Below are 16,256 nucleotides of genomic sequence, written 5' to 3'. Positions count from 1 at the left end.
AAATTCACACCTTCAAAAATTTGCAATTGAATAAATTCTTATATTTGCTTCCATTATTTTTCGCTGTAATAAATGTTGTTCTTGGCGGTCACTCAAAGTCAGACCACGGGGATAACAAAGTGCCAAATGTCGAGGAGCCGCAGCCTGCTTTAAGATTTTTATTTTTTTAAGTTTAAGTTCCTTTGAATGAATCCAGAGTCTTCCGCACAGTTAAGATTTTCACATTACAGTGGAGGCTTTGAAATGAATTATGATTGTAGAGTGAAGGGTTACTGGAGACTCGGGTGTAGTGGAAAGTAATGGAAAGTGCTGATGTGGCAGAACTGCGAGGGGCCCTATGCACTGTGTGCTCCCAGGAATCTGCATTTACTGACCTCACTGTCTCTTATATTATAGAAACTATGGTTACAAAATGAAAAAAATGATTTATTTTAATAATCAATGACATTGATATTTATTAGACTTTTAAAAAATAATTGTAAAAGTAATTGTTGCATTGGCCGGGAATCGAACCCGGGCCTCCCGCGTGGCAGGCGAGAATTCTACCACTGAACCACCAATGCTTCACATAACAAATTTCTGACCCCTCTCTATATAAGATAGGTTAGTTTCTTCACATCATGATGGATTCACAATGACCAAATAAAATAATCCAAAATACTATATACTGTGCTAATTTAACAATTATTTGGGGGTCATGTAACTAAAAGTTAATTCAATAAGTCCAGTATTACAGTAGTTATATTCTAGTACATAGGGGGCAGTATTATAGTAGTTATATTGTTGTACGTAGGGGGCAGTATTATAGTAATTATATTCTTGTACATAGGGACAGTATAATAGTAGTTATATTCTTGTACATAGGGGGCAGTATTATAGTAGTTATATTCTTGTACATAGGGGCAGTATTATAGTAGTTATATTCTTGTACATAGGGGCAGTATTATAGTAGTTATATTGTTGTACGTAGGGGGCAGTATTATAGTAGTTATATTCTTGTACATAGGGGCAGTATTATAGTAGTTATATTCTTGTACATAGGGGGCAGTATTATAGTAGTTATATTCTTGTACATAGGGGGCAGTATTATAGTAGTTATATTCTTGTACATAGGGGGCAGTATTATAGTAGTTATATTCTTGTACATAGGGGCAGTATTATAGTAGTTATATTGTTGTACGTAGGAGCAGTATTATAGTAGTTATATTGTTGTACGTAGGGGACAGTATTATAGTAGTTATATTCTTGTACATAGGGGCAGTATTATAGTAGTTATATTCTTGTACGTAGGAGCAGTATTATAGTAGTTATATTCTTGTACATAGGGGGCAGTATTATAGTAGTTATATTCTTGTACGTAGGAGCAGTATTATAGTAGTTATATTCTTGTACATAGGGGGCAGTATTATAGTAGTTATATTCTTGTACATAGGGGCAGTATTATAGTAGTTATATTCTTGTACGTAGGGGACAGTATTATAGTAGTTATATTCTTGTACATAGGGGCAGTATTATAGTAGTTATATTCTTGTACGTAGGAGCAGTATTATAGTAGTTATATTCTTGTACATAGGTGGCAGTATTATAGTAGTTATATTCTTGTACGTAGGAGCAGTATTATAGTAGTTATATTCTTGTACATAGGGGGCAGTATTATAGTAGTTATATTCTTGTACATAGGGGCAGTATTATAGTAGTTATATTCTTGTACATAGAGGGCAGTATTATAGTAGTTATATTCTTGTACATAGGGGGCAGTATTATAGTAGTTATATTCTTGTACATAGGGGCAGTATTATAGTAGTTATATTCTTGTACGTAGGAGCAGTATTATAGTAGTTATATTGTTGTACGTAGGGGGCAGTATTATAGTAGTTATATTCTTGTACGTAGGAGCAGTATTATAGTAGTTATATTCTTGTACATAGGGGGCAGTATTATAGTAGTTATATTCTTGTACGTAGGAGCAGTATTATAGTAGTTATATTCTTGTACGTAGGAGCAGTATTATAGTAGTTATATTCTTGTACATAGGGGGCAGTATTATAGTAGTTATATTCTTGTACATAGGGAGCAGTATTATAGTAGTTATATTCTTGTACATAGGGGGCAGTATTATAGTAGTTATATCCTTGTACGTAGGAGCAGTATTATAGTAGTTATATTCTTGTACACAGGGGACAGTATTATAGTAGTTGTGTTCTTGTACATAGGAGCAGTATTATAGTAGTTATATTCTTGTACATAGGGGACAGTATTATAGTAGTTATATTATTGTACATACGGGGCAGTATTAAAGTAGTTATATTCTTGTACATAGGGGCAGTATTATAGTAGTTATATTCTTGTACATAGGGGGCAGTATTATAGTAGATATATTCTTGTACATAGGGGCAGTATTATAGTAGTTGTATTCTTGTACATAGGGGGCAGTATTATAGTAGATATATTCTTATACATAGGAGCAGTATTATAGTAGTTATATTCTTGTACATTGGGGGCAGTATTATAGTAGTTATATTCTTGTACATAGGGGGCAGTATTATAGTAGTTATATTCTTCTATATGGGGGCAGTATTATAGTAGTTATATTCTTGTAAATAGGGGGCAGTATTAGAGTAGTTATATTCTTGTACATAGGGGGCAGTATTATAGTAGTTATATTCTTGTACATAGGGGGCAGTATTATAGTAGTTATATTCTAGTACATAGGGGGCAATATTATAGTAGTTATATTCTTGTACATAGGAGCAGTATTATAGTAGTTATATTCTTGTACATAGGAGCAGTATTATAGTTATATTCTTGTACATAGGAGCAGTATTATAGTAGTTATATTCTTGTACATAGGAGCAGTATTATAGTAGTTATATTCTTGTACATAGGGTGCAGTATTATAGTTGTTATATTCTTGTACATAGGGGGCAGTATTATAGTAGTTATATTCTTGTACATAGCAGTATTATAGTAGTTATATTCTTGTACATGGGGGCAGTATTATAGTAGTTATATTCTTGTACATAGGGTGCAGTATTATAGTTGTTATATTCTTGTACATAGGAGCAGTATTATAGTAGTTATATTCTTGTACATAGGGGCAGTATTATAGTAGTTATATTCTTGTACATGGGGGCAGTATTATAGTAGTTATATTCTTGTACATAGGGTGCAGTATTATAGTTGTTATATTCTTGTACATAGGGGGCAGTATTATAGTAGTTATATTCTTGTACATAGGAGCAGTATTATAGTAGTTATATTCTTGTACATATAGTGCCTACAAGTAGTATTCAACCCCCTGCAGATTTAGCTGGTTGACACATGCGGAATTAACCTGGCATTGTGACATTTGTACTGTAGATCAGCCTGGAAGTGGGAAATGCACTGCAGCAAATATTGTTTTTGTTTTTTTTTTTGTTTTTTTTTTAAAACGTTAAAAGTTAATTCAGAGTGTCATTTATTATTCAACCCCTCAAACCACAAGAATTCTGTTTGGTCCCCCTAAAGTATTAAGAAGTAGTTCAGGCACCATGAATAATGAGCTTCACATGTGTGGATTAAAGATCTCTTTTTCCAGCCTTTTCTGACTATTTAAGACCCTCCCCAAACTTGTGAACAGCACTCAGACATGGTCAACATGGGAAAGACAAAGGAGCATTCCAAGGCCATCAGAGACAAGATCGTGGAGGGTCACAAGGCTGGCAAGGGGTACAAAACCCTTTCCAAGGAGTTGGGCCTACCTGTCTCCACTGTTGGGAGCATCATCCGTAAGTGGAAGGCTTATGGAACTACTGTTAGCCTTCCACGGCCTGGACAGCCTTTGAAAGTGTCCTCCCGTGCCGAGGCCAGGCTTGTCCGAAGAGTCAAGGCTAACCCAAGGACAACAAGGAAGGAGCTCTGGGAAGATCTCATGGCAGTGGGGACATTGGTTTCAGTCAATACCATAAGTAACGTACTCCACCGCAATGGTCTCCGTTCCAGACGAGCCCGTAAGGTATCTTTACTTTCAAAGCGTCATGTCAAGGCTCGTCTACAGTTTGCTCATGATCACTTGGAGGACTCTGAGACAGACTGGTTCAAGGTTCTATGGTCTGATGAGACCAAGATCAAGATCTTTGGTGCCAACCACACACGTGACTTTTGGAGACTGGATGGCACTGCATACGACCCCAAGAATACCATCCCTACAGTCAAGCATGGTGGTGGCAGCATCATGCTGTGGGGCTGTTTCTCAGCCAAGGGGCCTGGCCATCTGGTCCGCATCCATGGGAAGATGGATAGCACGGCCTACCTGGAGATTTTGGCCAAGAACTTCCGCTTCTCCATCAAGGATCTTAAGATGGGTCATAATTTCATCTTCCAACAAGACAACGACCCAAAGCATACAGCCAAGAAAACCAAGGCCTGGTTCAAGAGGGAAAAAGTCAAGGTGTTGGAGTGGCCTAGTCAGTCTCCTGACCTTAACCCAATTGAAAACTTGTGGAAGGAGCTCAAGAATAAAGTCCACATGAGACACCCAAAGAACCTAGATAACTTGGAGAAGATCTGCATGGAGGAGTGGGCCAAGATAACTCCACAGACCTGTGCCGGCCTGATCAGGTCTTATAAAAGACGATTATTAGCTGTAATTGCAAACAAGGGTTATTCCACAAAATATTAACCATAGCGGTTGTATAATAATTGACCCACACTTTTATGTTTAAAATTTAATAAAATTCAACTGAGCAACATAACTTTTTGGTTTGTAAGATTTATGCTTCTGTTCATAAAACCTACTCTCGTTTGCAGTTTGAAGGCTCTAACTTATTTGCATCTTATCAAACCAGCTAAATCTGCAGGGGGTTGAATACTACTTGTAGGCACTGTAGGAGCAGTATTATAGTAGTTATACTCTTGTGCATAGGAGCAGTATTATAGTAGTTATATTCTTGTACATAGGGGGCAGTATAATAGTAGTTATATTCTTGTACATAGGAGCAGTATTATAGTAGTTATATTCTTGTACATAGGGGACAGTATTATAGTAGTTATATTCTTGTACAGAGGAGCAGTATTATAGTAGTTATATTCTTGTACATAGGGGGCAGTATTATAGTAGTTATATTCTTGTACATAGGAGCAGTATTATAGCAGTTATACTCTTGTACCTAGGAGCAGTATTATAGCAGTTATACTCTTGTGCATAGGAGCAGTATTATAGTAGTTATATTCTTGTACATAGGGGGCAGTATTATAGTAGTTATATTCTTGTACATAGGAGCAGTATTATAGTAGTTATATTCTTGTACATAGGGGACAGTATTATAGTAGTTATATTCTTGTACAGAGGAGCAGTATTATAGTAGTTATATTCTTGTACATAGGAGCAGTATTATAGTAGTTATATTCTTGTACATAGGAGCAGTATTATAGTAGTTATATTCTTGTGCATAGGGGGCAGTATTATAGTAGTTATATTCTTGTACATAGGGGCAGTATTAAAGTAGTTATATTCTTGTACATAGGAGCAGTATTATAGTAGTTATATTCTTGTACATAGGAGCAGTATTATAGTAGTTATATTCTTGTACATAGGAGCAGTATTATAGTAGATATATTCTTGTACATAGGGGGCAGTATTATAGTAGTTATATTCTTGTACATAGGAGCAGTATTATAGTAGTAATATTCTTATACATAGGATCAGTATTATAGTAGTTATATACTTGTACATAGGGGGCAGTATTATAGTAGTTATATTTTGTACATAGGGGGCAGTATTATAGTAGTTATATTCTTGTACATAGGGGACAGTATTATAGTAGTTATATTCTTGTACAGAGGAGCAGTATTATAGTAGTTATATTCTTGTACATAGGAGCAGTATTATAGTAGTTATATTCTTGTACATAGGAGCAGTATTATAGTAGTTATATTCTTGTACATAGGGGGCAGTATTATAGTAGTTATATTCTTGTACATATGGGCAGTATTAAAGTAGTTATATTCTTGTACATAGGAGCAGTATTATAGTAGTTATATTCTTGTACATAGGAGCAGTATTATAGTAGTTATATTCTTGTACATAGGAGCAGTATTATAGTAGTTATATTCTTGTACATAGGGGGCAGTATTATAGTAGTTATATTCTTGTACATAGGATCAGTATTATAGTAGTTATATACTTGTACATAGGGGGCAGTATTATAGTAGCTATATTCTTGTACATAGGGAGCAGTATTATAGTAGTTATATTCTTGTACATAGGGGGCAGTATTATAGTAGTTATATTTTGTACATAGGGGGCAGTATTATAGTAGTTATATTCTTGTACATAGGGGCAGTATTAGAGTAGTTATATTTTGTACATAGGGGCAGTATTATAGTAGTTATATTCTTGTATATAGGAGCAGTATTATAGTAGTTATATTCTTGTATATAGGAGCAGTATTATAGTAGTTATATTCTTGTACATAGGGGGCAGTATTATAGTAGTTATATTCTTGTACATAGGGGGCAGTATTATAGTAGTTATATTTTGTACATAGGGGGCCGTATTATAGTAGTTATATTCTTGTATATAGGAGCAGTATTATAGTAATTATATTCTTGTACATAGGGGGCAGTATTATAGTAGTTTTATTCTTGTACATAGGAGCAGTATTATGTTAGTTATATTCTTGTACATAGGGGGCAGTATTATAGTAGTTATATATTTGTACATAGGGGCAGTATTATAGTAGCTATATTCTTGTACATCGGAGCAGTATTATAGTAGTTATATTCTTGTACATAGGGGGCAGTATTATAGTAGTTATATTCTTGTTTATAGGGGCAGTATTACAGTAGTTATATTCTTGTACATAGGGGGCAGTATTATAGTAGTTATATTCTTGTACATAGGAGCAGTATTATAGTAGTTATTTTCTTGTACATAGGGGGCAGTACTATAGTAGTTATATTTTTGTACATAGAGGGCAGTATTATAGTAGTTATATTCTTGTATATATGAGCAGTATTATAGTAATTATATTCTTGTACATGGGAGCAGTATTATAGTAGTTATATTCTTGTACATAGGGGACAGTATTATAGTAGTTATATTCTTGTACATAGGGGGCAGTTTTATGGTAGTTATATTCTTGTACATAGGAGCAGTATTATAGTAGTTATATTCTTGTACATAGGAGCAGTATTATAGTAGTTATATTCTTGTACATAGGAGCAGTATTATAGTAGTTATATTCTTGTATATAGGAGCAGTATTATAGTAGTTATATTCTTGTATATAGGAGCAGTATTATAGTAGTTATATTCTTGTACATAGGGGGCAGTATTATAGTAGTTATATTCTTGTACATAGGGGGCAGTATTATAGTAGTTATATTTTGTACATAGGGGGCCGTATTATAGTAGTTATATTCTTGTATATAGGAGCAGTATTATAGTAATTATATTCTTGTACATGGGGGGCAGTATTATAGTAGTTTTTTTCTTGTACATAGGGGGCAGAATTATAGTAGTTATATTTTGTACATAGGGGGCCGTATTATAGTAGTTATATTCTTGTATATAGGAGCAGTATTATAGTAATTATATTCTTGTACATAGGGGGCAGTATTATAGTAGTTTTATTCTTGTACATAGGAGCAGTATTATGTTAGTTATATTCTTGTACATAGGGGGCAGTATTATAGTAGTTATATATTTGTACATAGGGGCAGTATTATAGTAGCTATATTCTTGTACATCGGAGCAGTATTATAGTAGTTATATTCTTGTACATAGGGGGCAGTATTATAGTAGTTATATTCTTGTATATAGGGGCAGTATTACAGTAATTATATTCTTGTACATAGGGGGCAGTATTATAGTAGTTATATTCTTGTACATAGGAGCAGTATTATAGTAGTTATTTTCTTGTACATAGGGGGCAGTATTATAGTAGTTATATTTTTGTACATAGAGGGCAGTATTATAGTAGTTATATTCTTATATATATGAGCAGTATTATAGTAATTATATTCTTGTACATGGGAGCAGTATCATAGTAGTTAAATTCTTGTACATAGGGGACAGTATTATAGTAGTTATTTTCTTGTACATAGGGGGCAGTTTTATGGTAGTTATATTCTTGTACATAGGAGCAGTATTATAGTAGTTATATTCTTGTACATAGGAGCAGTATTATAGTAGTTATATTCTTGTACATAGGAGCAGTATTATAGTAGTTAAATTCTTGTACATAGGGGGCAGTATTATGGTAGTTATATTCTTTTACATAGGAGCAGTATTATAGTAGTTATATTCTAGTACATAGGGGCAGTATTATAGTAGTTATATTCTTGTACAAAGGGGGCAGTATTATAGTAGTTATATTCCTGCACATAGGAGCAGTATTATAGTAGTTATATTCTTGTACATAGGAGCAGTATTATAGTAGTTATATTCTTGTACATCGAGGCAGTATTATAGTAGTTATATTCTTGTACATAGGGGCAGCATTATAGTATTTATATTCTTGTACATAGGAGCAGTATTATAGTAGTTTTATTCTTGTACATAGGGGGCAGTATTATGGTAGTTATATTCTTGTACATAGGAGCAGTATTATAGTAGTTATATTCTTTTACATAGGGGCAGTATTATAGTAGTTATGTTCTTGTACATAGGGGCAGTATTATAGTAGTTATATTCTTGTACATGGGGGGGCAGTATTATAGTAGTTATATTCTTGTACATAGGAGCAGTATTATAGTAGTTATATTCTTTTACATAGGAGCAGTATTATGGTAGTTATATTCTTGTACATAGGGGCAGTATTATAGTAGTTATATTCTTGTACATAGGAGCAGTATTATAGTAGTTATTTTCTTGTACATAGGCGGCAGTATTATAGTAGTTATATTTTTGTACAAAGGGGGCAGTATTATGGTAGTTATATTCTTGTACATAGGAGCAGTATTATAGTAGTTATATTCTTGTACATAGGGGCAGTATTATACTAGTTATATTCTTTTACATAGGGGCAGTATTATAGTAGTTATGTTCTTGTACATAGGGGCAGTATTATAGTAGTTATATTCTTGTACATGGGGGGGCATTATTATAGTAGTTATATTCTTGTACATAGGAGCAGTATTATAGTAGTTATATTCTTTTACATAGGAGCAGTATTATGGTAGTTAAATTCTTGTACATAGGAGCAGTATTATAGTAGTTATTTTCTTGTACATAGGAGCAGTATTATAGTAGTTATATTCTTGTACATAGGAGCAGTATTATAGTAGTTATTTTCTTGTACATAGGGACAGTATTATAGTAGTTATATTCTTGTATATAGGAGCAGTATAATAGTAGTTATATTCTTGTACATAGGAGCAGTATTATGTTAGTTATATTCTTGTACATAGGGGGCAGTATTATAGTAGTTATATATTTGTTTATAGGAGCAGTATTATAGTAGCTATATTCTTGTACATAGGGGGCAGTATTATAGTAGTGATATTTTTGTACATAGGGGCAGTATTATAGTAGCTATATTCTTGTACATCGGAGCAGTATTATAGTAGTTATATTCTTGTACATAGGGGGCAGTATTATAGTAGTTATATTCTTGAATATAGGAGCAGTATTATAGTAGTTATATTCTTGTACATAGGAGCAGTATTATAGTAGTTATTTTCTTGTACAGAGGCGGCAGTATTATAGTAGTTATATTTTTGTACAAAGGGGGCAGTATTATAGTAGTTATATTCTTGTATATAGGAGCAGTATTATAGTAATTATATTCTTGAACATGGGAGCAGTATTATAGTAGTTATATTCTTGTACATAGGGGACAGTATTATAGTAGTTATTTTCTTTTACATAGGCGGCAGTATTTTAGTAGTTATATTTTTGTACAAAGGGGGCAGTATTATAGTAGTTATATTCTTGTATATAGGAGCAGTATTATAGTAATTATATTCTTGTACATAGGGAGCAGTATTATAGTAGATATATTCTTGTACATAGGAGCAGTATTATAGTAGTTATATTCCTGTACATAGTGGGCAGTATTATAGTAATTATATTCTTGTACATGGGAGCAGTATTATAGTAGTTATATTCTTGTATATAGGAGCAGTATTATAGTAGTTATATTCTTGTACATAGGAGCAGTATTATAGTAGTTATATTCTTGTACATAGGAGCAGTATTATAGTAGTTATATTCTTGTACATAGGAGCAGTATTATAGTAGTTATATTCCTGTACATAGGAGCAGTATTATAGTAGTTATATTCTTGTACATAGGGGGCAGTATTATGGTAGTTATATTCTTGTACATAGGAGCAGTATTATAGTAGTTATATTCTAGTACATAGGGGCAGTATTATAGTAGTTATATTCTTGTACATAGGGGGCAGTATTATAGTAGTTAAATTCCTGCACATAGGAGCAGTATTATAGTAGTTATATTCTTGTACATAGGGGCAGTATTATAGTAGTTATATTCTTGTACATCGGGGCAGTATTATAGTAGTCATATTCTTGTACATAGGGGCAGCATTATAGTAGTTATATTCTTGTACATAGGAGCAGTATTATAGTAGTTTTATTCTTGTACATAGCGAGCAGTATTATAGTAGTTATATTCTTGTACATGGGGGGCAGTATTATAGTAGTTATATTCTTGTACATAGGAGCAGTATTATAGTAGTTATATTCTTGTACATAGGGGGCAGTATTATGGTAGTTATATTCTTGTACATAGGAGCAGTATTATAGTAGTTATATTTTAGTACATAGGGGCAGTATTATAGTAGTTATATTCTTGTACAAAGGGGGCAGTATTATAGTAGTTATATTCCTGCACATAGGAGCAGTATTATAGTAGTTATATTCTTGTACATAGGAGCAGTATTATAGTAGTTATATTCTTGTACATCGAGGCAGTATTATAGTAGTCATATTCTTGTACATAGGGGCAGCATTATAGTATTTATATTCTTGTACATAGGAGCAGTATTATAGTAGCTTTATTCTTGTACATAGGGGGCAGTATTATGGTAGTTATATTCTTGTACATAGGAGCAGTATTATAGTAGTTATATTCTTGTACATAGGGGCAGTATTATACTAGTTATATTCTTTTACATAGGGGCAGTATTATAGTAGTTATGTTCTTGTACATAGGGGCAGTATTATAGTAGTTATATTCTTGTACATGGGGGGGCAGTATTATAGTAGTTATATTCTTGTACATAGGAGCAGTATTATAGTAGTTATATTCTTTTACATAGGAGCAGTATTATGGTAGTTATATTCTTGTATATAGGGGCAGTATTATAGTAGTTATATTCTTGTACATAGGAGCAGTATTATAGTAGTTATTTTCTTGTACATAGGCGGCAGTATTATAGTAGTTATATTTTTGTACAAAGGGGGCAGTATTATGGTAGTTATATTCTTGTACATAGGAGCAGTATTATAGTAGTTATATTCTTGTACATAGGGGCAGTATTATACTAGTTATATTCTTTTACATAGGGGCAGTATTATAGTAGTTATGTTCTTGTACATAGGGGCAGTATTATAGTAGTTATATTCTTGTACATGGGGGGGCATTATTATAGTAGTTATATTCTTGTACATAGGAGCAGTATTATAGTAGTTATATTCTTTTACATAGGAGCAGTATTATGGTAGTTATATTCTTGTACATAGGAGCAGTATTATAGTAGTTATTTTCTTGTACATAGGAGCAGTATTATAGTAGTTATATTCTTGTACATAGGAGCAGTATTATAGTAGTTATTTTCTTGTACATAGGGACAGTATTATAGTAGTTATATTCTTGTATATAGGAGCAGTATAATAGTAGTTATATTCTTGTACATAGGAGCAGTATTATGTTAGTTATATTCTTGTACATAGGGGGCAGTATTATGGTAGTTATATTCTTGTACATAGGGGGCAGTATTATAGTAGTTATATATTTGTTTATAGGAGCAGTATTATAGTAGCTATATTCTTGTACATAGGGGGCAGTATTATAGTAGTGATATTTTTGTACATAGGGGCAGTATTATAGTAGCTATATTCTTGTACATCGGAGCAGTATTATAGTAGTTATATTCTTGTACATAGGGGGCAGTATTATAGTAGTTATATTCTTGAATATAGGAGCAGTATTATAGTAGTTATATTCTTGTACATAGGAGCAGTATTATAGTAGTTATTTTCTTGTACATAGGCGGCAGTATTATAGTAGTTATATTTTTGTACAAAGGGGGCAGTATTATGGTAGTTATATTCTTGTACATAGGAGCAGTATTATAGTAGTTATATTCTTGTACATAGGGGCAGTATTATACTAGTTATATTCTTTTACATAGGGGCAGTATTATAGTAGTTATGTTCTTGTACATAGGGGCAGTATTATAGTAGTTATATTCTTGTACATGGGGGGGCATTATTATAGTAGTTATATTCTTGTACATAGGAGCAGTATTATAGTAGTTATATTCTTTTACATAGGAGCAGTATTATGGTAGTTAAATTCTTGTACATAGGAGCAGTATTATAGTAGTTATTTTCTTGTACATAGGAGCAGTATTATAGTAGTTATATTCTTGTACATAGGAGCAGTATTATAGTAGTTATTTTCTTGTACATAGGGACAGTATTATAGTAGTTATATTCTTGTATATAGGAGCAGTATAATAGTAGTTATATTCTTGTACATAGGAGCAGTATTATGTTAGTTATATTCTTGTACATAGGGGGCAGTATTATAGTAGTTATATATTTGTTTATAGGAGCAGTATTATAGTAGCTATATTCTTGTACATAGGGGGCAGTATTATAGTAGTGATATTTTTGTACATAGGGGCAGTATTATAGTAGCTATATTCTTGTACATCGGAGCAGTATTATAGTAGTTATATTCTTGTACATAGGGGGCAGTATTATAGTAGTTATATTCTTGAATATAGGAGCAGTATTATAGTAGTTATATTCTTGTACATAGGAGCAGTATTATAGTAGTTATTTTCTTGTACATAGGCGGCAGTATTATAGTAGTTATATTTTTGTACAAAGGGGGCAGTATTATAGTAGTTATATTCTTGTATATAGGAGCAGTATTATAGTAATTATATTCTTGTACATGGGAGCAGTATTATAGTAGTTATATTCTTGTACATAGGGGACAGTATTATAGTAGTTATTTTCTTGTACATAGGCGGCAGTATTTTAGTAGTTATATTTTTGTACAAAGGGGGCAGTATTATAGTAGTTATATTCTTGTATATAGGAGCAGTATTATAGTAATTATATTCTTGTACATAGGGAGCAGTATTATAGTAGATATATTCTTGTACATAGGAGCAGTATTATAGTAGTTATATTCCTGTACATAGTGGGCAGTATTATAGTAATTATATTCTTGTACATGGGAGCAGTATTATAGTAGTTATATTCTTGTATATAGGAGCAGTATTATAGTAGTTATATTCTTGTACATAGGAGCAGTATTATAGTAGTTATATTCTTGTACATAGGAGCAGTATTATAGTAGTTATATTCTTGTACATAGAAGCAGTATTATAGTAGTTATATTCCTGTACATAGGAGCAGTATTATAGTAGTTATATTCTTGTACATAGGGGGCAGTATTATGGTAGTTATATTCTTGTACATAGGAGCATTATTATAGTAGTTATATTCTAGTACATAGGGGCAGTATTATAGTAGTTATATTCTTGTACATAGGGGGCAGTATTATAGTAGTTATATTCCTGCACATAGGAGCAGTATTATAGTAGTTATATTCTTGTACATAGGGGCAGTATTATAGTAGTTATATTCTTGTACATCGGGGCAGTATTATAGTAGTCATATTCTTGTACATAGGGGCAGCATTATAGTAGTTATATTCTTGTACATAGGAGCAGTATTATAGTAGTTTTATTCTTGTACATAGCGAGCAGTATTATAGTAGTTATATTCTTGTACATGGGGGGCAGTATTATAGTAGTTATATTCTTGTACATAGGAGCAGTATTATAGTAGTTATATTCTTGTACATAGGGGGCAGTATTATGGTAGTTATATTCTTGTACATAGGAGCAGTATTATAGTAGTTATATTCTAGTACATAGGGGCAGTATTATAGTAGTTATATTCTTGTACAAAGGGGGCAGTATTATAGTAGTTATATTCCTGGACATAGAAGCAGTATTATAGTAGTTATATTCTTGTACATAGGAGCAGTATTATAGTAGTTATATTCTTGTACATCGAGGCAGTATTATAGTAGTCATATTCTTGTACATAGGGGCAGCATTATAGTATTTATATTCTTGTACATAGGAGCAGTATTATAGTAGTTTTATTCTTGTACATAGGGGGCAGTATTATGGTAGTTATATTCTTGTACATAGGAGCAGTATTATAGTAGTTATATTCTTGTACATAGGGGCAGTATTATACTAGTTATATTCTTTTACATAGGGGCAGTATTATAGTAGTTATGTTCTTGTACATAGGGGCAGTATTATAGTAGTTATATTCTTGTACATGGGGGGGCAGTATTATAGTAGTTATATTCTTGTACATAGGAGCAGTATTATAGTAGTTATATTCTTTTACATAGGAGCAGTATTATGGTAGTTATATTCTTGTACATAGGGGCAGTATTATAGTAGTTATATTCTTGTACATAGGAGCAGTATTATAGTAGTTATTTTCTTGTACATAGGCGGCAGTATTATAGTAGTTATATTTTTGTACAAAGGGGGCAGTATTATGGTAGTTATATTCTTGTACATAGGAGCAGTATTATAGTAGTTATATTCTTGTACATAGGGGCAGTATTATACTAGTTATATTCTTTTACATAGGGGCAGTATTATAGTAGTTATGTTCTTGTACATAGGGGCAGTATTATAGTAGTTATATTCTTGTACATGGGGGGGCATTATTATAGTAGTTATATTCTTGTACATAGGAGCAGTATTATAGTAGTTATATTCTTTTACATAGGAGCAGTATTATGGTAGTTATATTCTTGTACATAGGAGCAGTATTATAGTAGTTATTTTCTTGTACATAGGAGCAGTATTATAGTAGTTATATTCTTGTACATAGGAGCAGTATTATAGTAGTTATTTTCTTGTACATAGGGACAGTATTATAGTAGTTATATTCTTGTATATAGGAGCAGTATAATAGTAGTTATATTCTTGTACATAGGAGCAGTATTATGTTAGTTATATTCTTGTACATAGGGGGCAGTATTATGGTAGTTATATTCTTGTACATAGGGGGCAGTATTATAGTAGTTATATATTTGTTTATAGGAGCAGTATTATAGTAGCTATATTCTTGTACATAGGGGGCAGTATTATAGTAGTGATATTTTTGTACATAGGGGCAGTATTATAGTAGCTATATTCTTGTACATCGGAGCAGTATTATAGTAGTTATATTCTTGTACATAGGGGGCAGTATTATAGTAGTTATATTCTTGAATATAGGAGCAGTATTATAGTAGTTATATTCTTGTACATAGGAGCAGTATTATAGTAGTTATTTTCTTGTACATAGGCGGCAGTATTATAGTAGTTATATTTTTGTACAAAGGGGGCAGTATTATAGTAGTTATATTCTTGTATATAGGAGCAGTATTATAGTAATTATATTCTTGTACATGGGAGCAGTATTATAGTAGTTATATTCTTGTACATAGGGGACAGTATTATAGTAGTTATTTTCTTGTACATAGGCGGCAGTATTATAGTAGTTATATTTTTGTACAAAGGGGGCAGTATTATAGTAGTTATATTCTTGTATATAGGAGCAGTATTATAGTAATTATATTCTTGTACATAGGGAGCAGTATTATAGTAGATATATTCTTGTACATAGGAGCAGTATTATAGTAGTTATATTCCTGTACATAGTGGGCAGTATTATAGTAATTATATTCTTGTACATGGGAGCAGTATTATAGTAGTTATATTCTTGTATATAGGAGCAGTATTATAGTAGTTATATTCTTGTACATAGGAGCAGTATTATAGTAGTTATATTCTTGTACATAGGAGCAGTATTATAGTAGTTATATTCTTGTACATAGGAGCAGTATTATAGTAGTTATATTCCTGTACATAGGAGCAGTATTATAGTAGTTATATTCTTGTACATAGGGGGCAGTATTATGGTAGTTATATTCTTGTACATAGGAGCAGTATTATAGTAGTTATATTCTAGTACATAGGGGCAGTA

At 32.5% G+C, this 16,256-nt stretch overlaps 1 non-coding gene across 1 annotated transcript; it reads right to left on the bottom strand.

Moving 5' to 3' along the window:
- Positions 1-492: 492 nt before the first annotated feature.
- Positions 493-563, bottom strand: TRNAG-GCC (transfer RNA glycine (anticodon GCC)). The gene has a single exon. It is a non-coding gene; the product is annotated as a tRNA-Gly (tRNA).
- Between the last annotated feature and the right edge of the window lie 15,693 nt (positions 564-16,256).

The sequence above is a fragment of the Phyllobates terribilis genome, unplaced genomic scaffold (genome assembly GCF_046119375.1).
Source record: "Phyllobates terribilis strain yellow unplaced genomic scaffold, ASM4611937v1 Scaffold_11__3_contigs__length_659146591, whole genome shotgun sequence".
Taxonomy (NCBI): Eukaryota; Metazoa; Chordata; class Amphibia; order Anura; family Dendrobatidae; genus Phyllobates; species Phyllobates terribilis.
The sequence above is the reverse complement of the archived record's forward strand: the minus strand, read 5'-3'. Positions and strand labels throughout refer to the sequence as shown.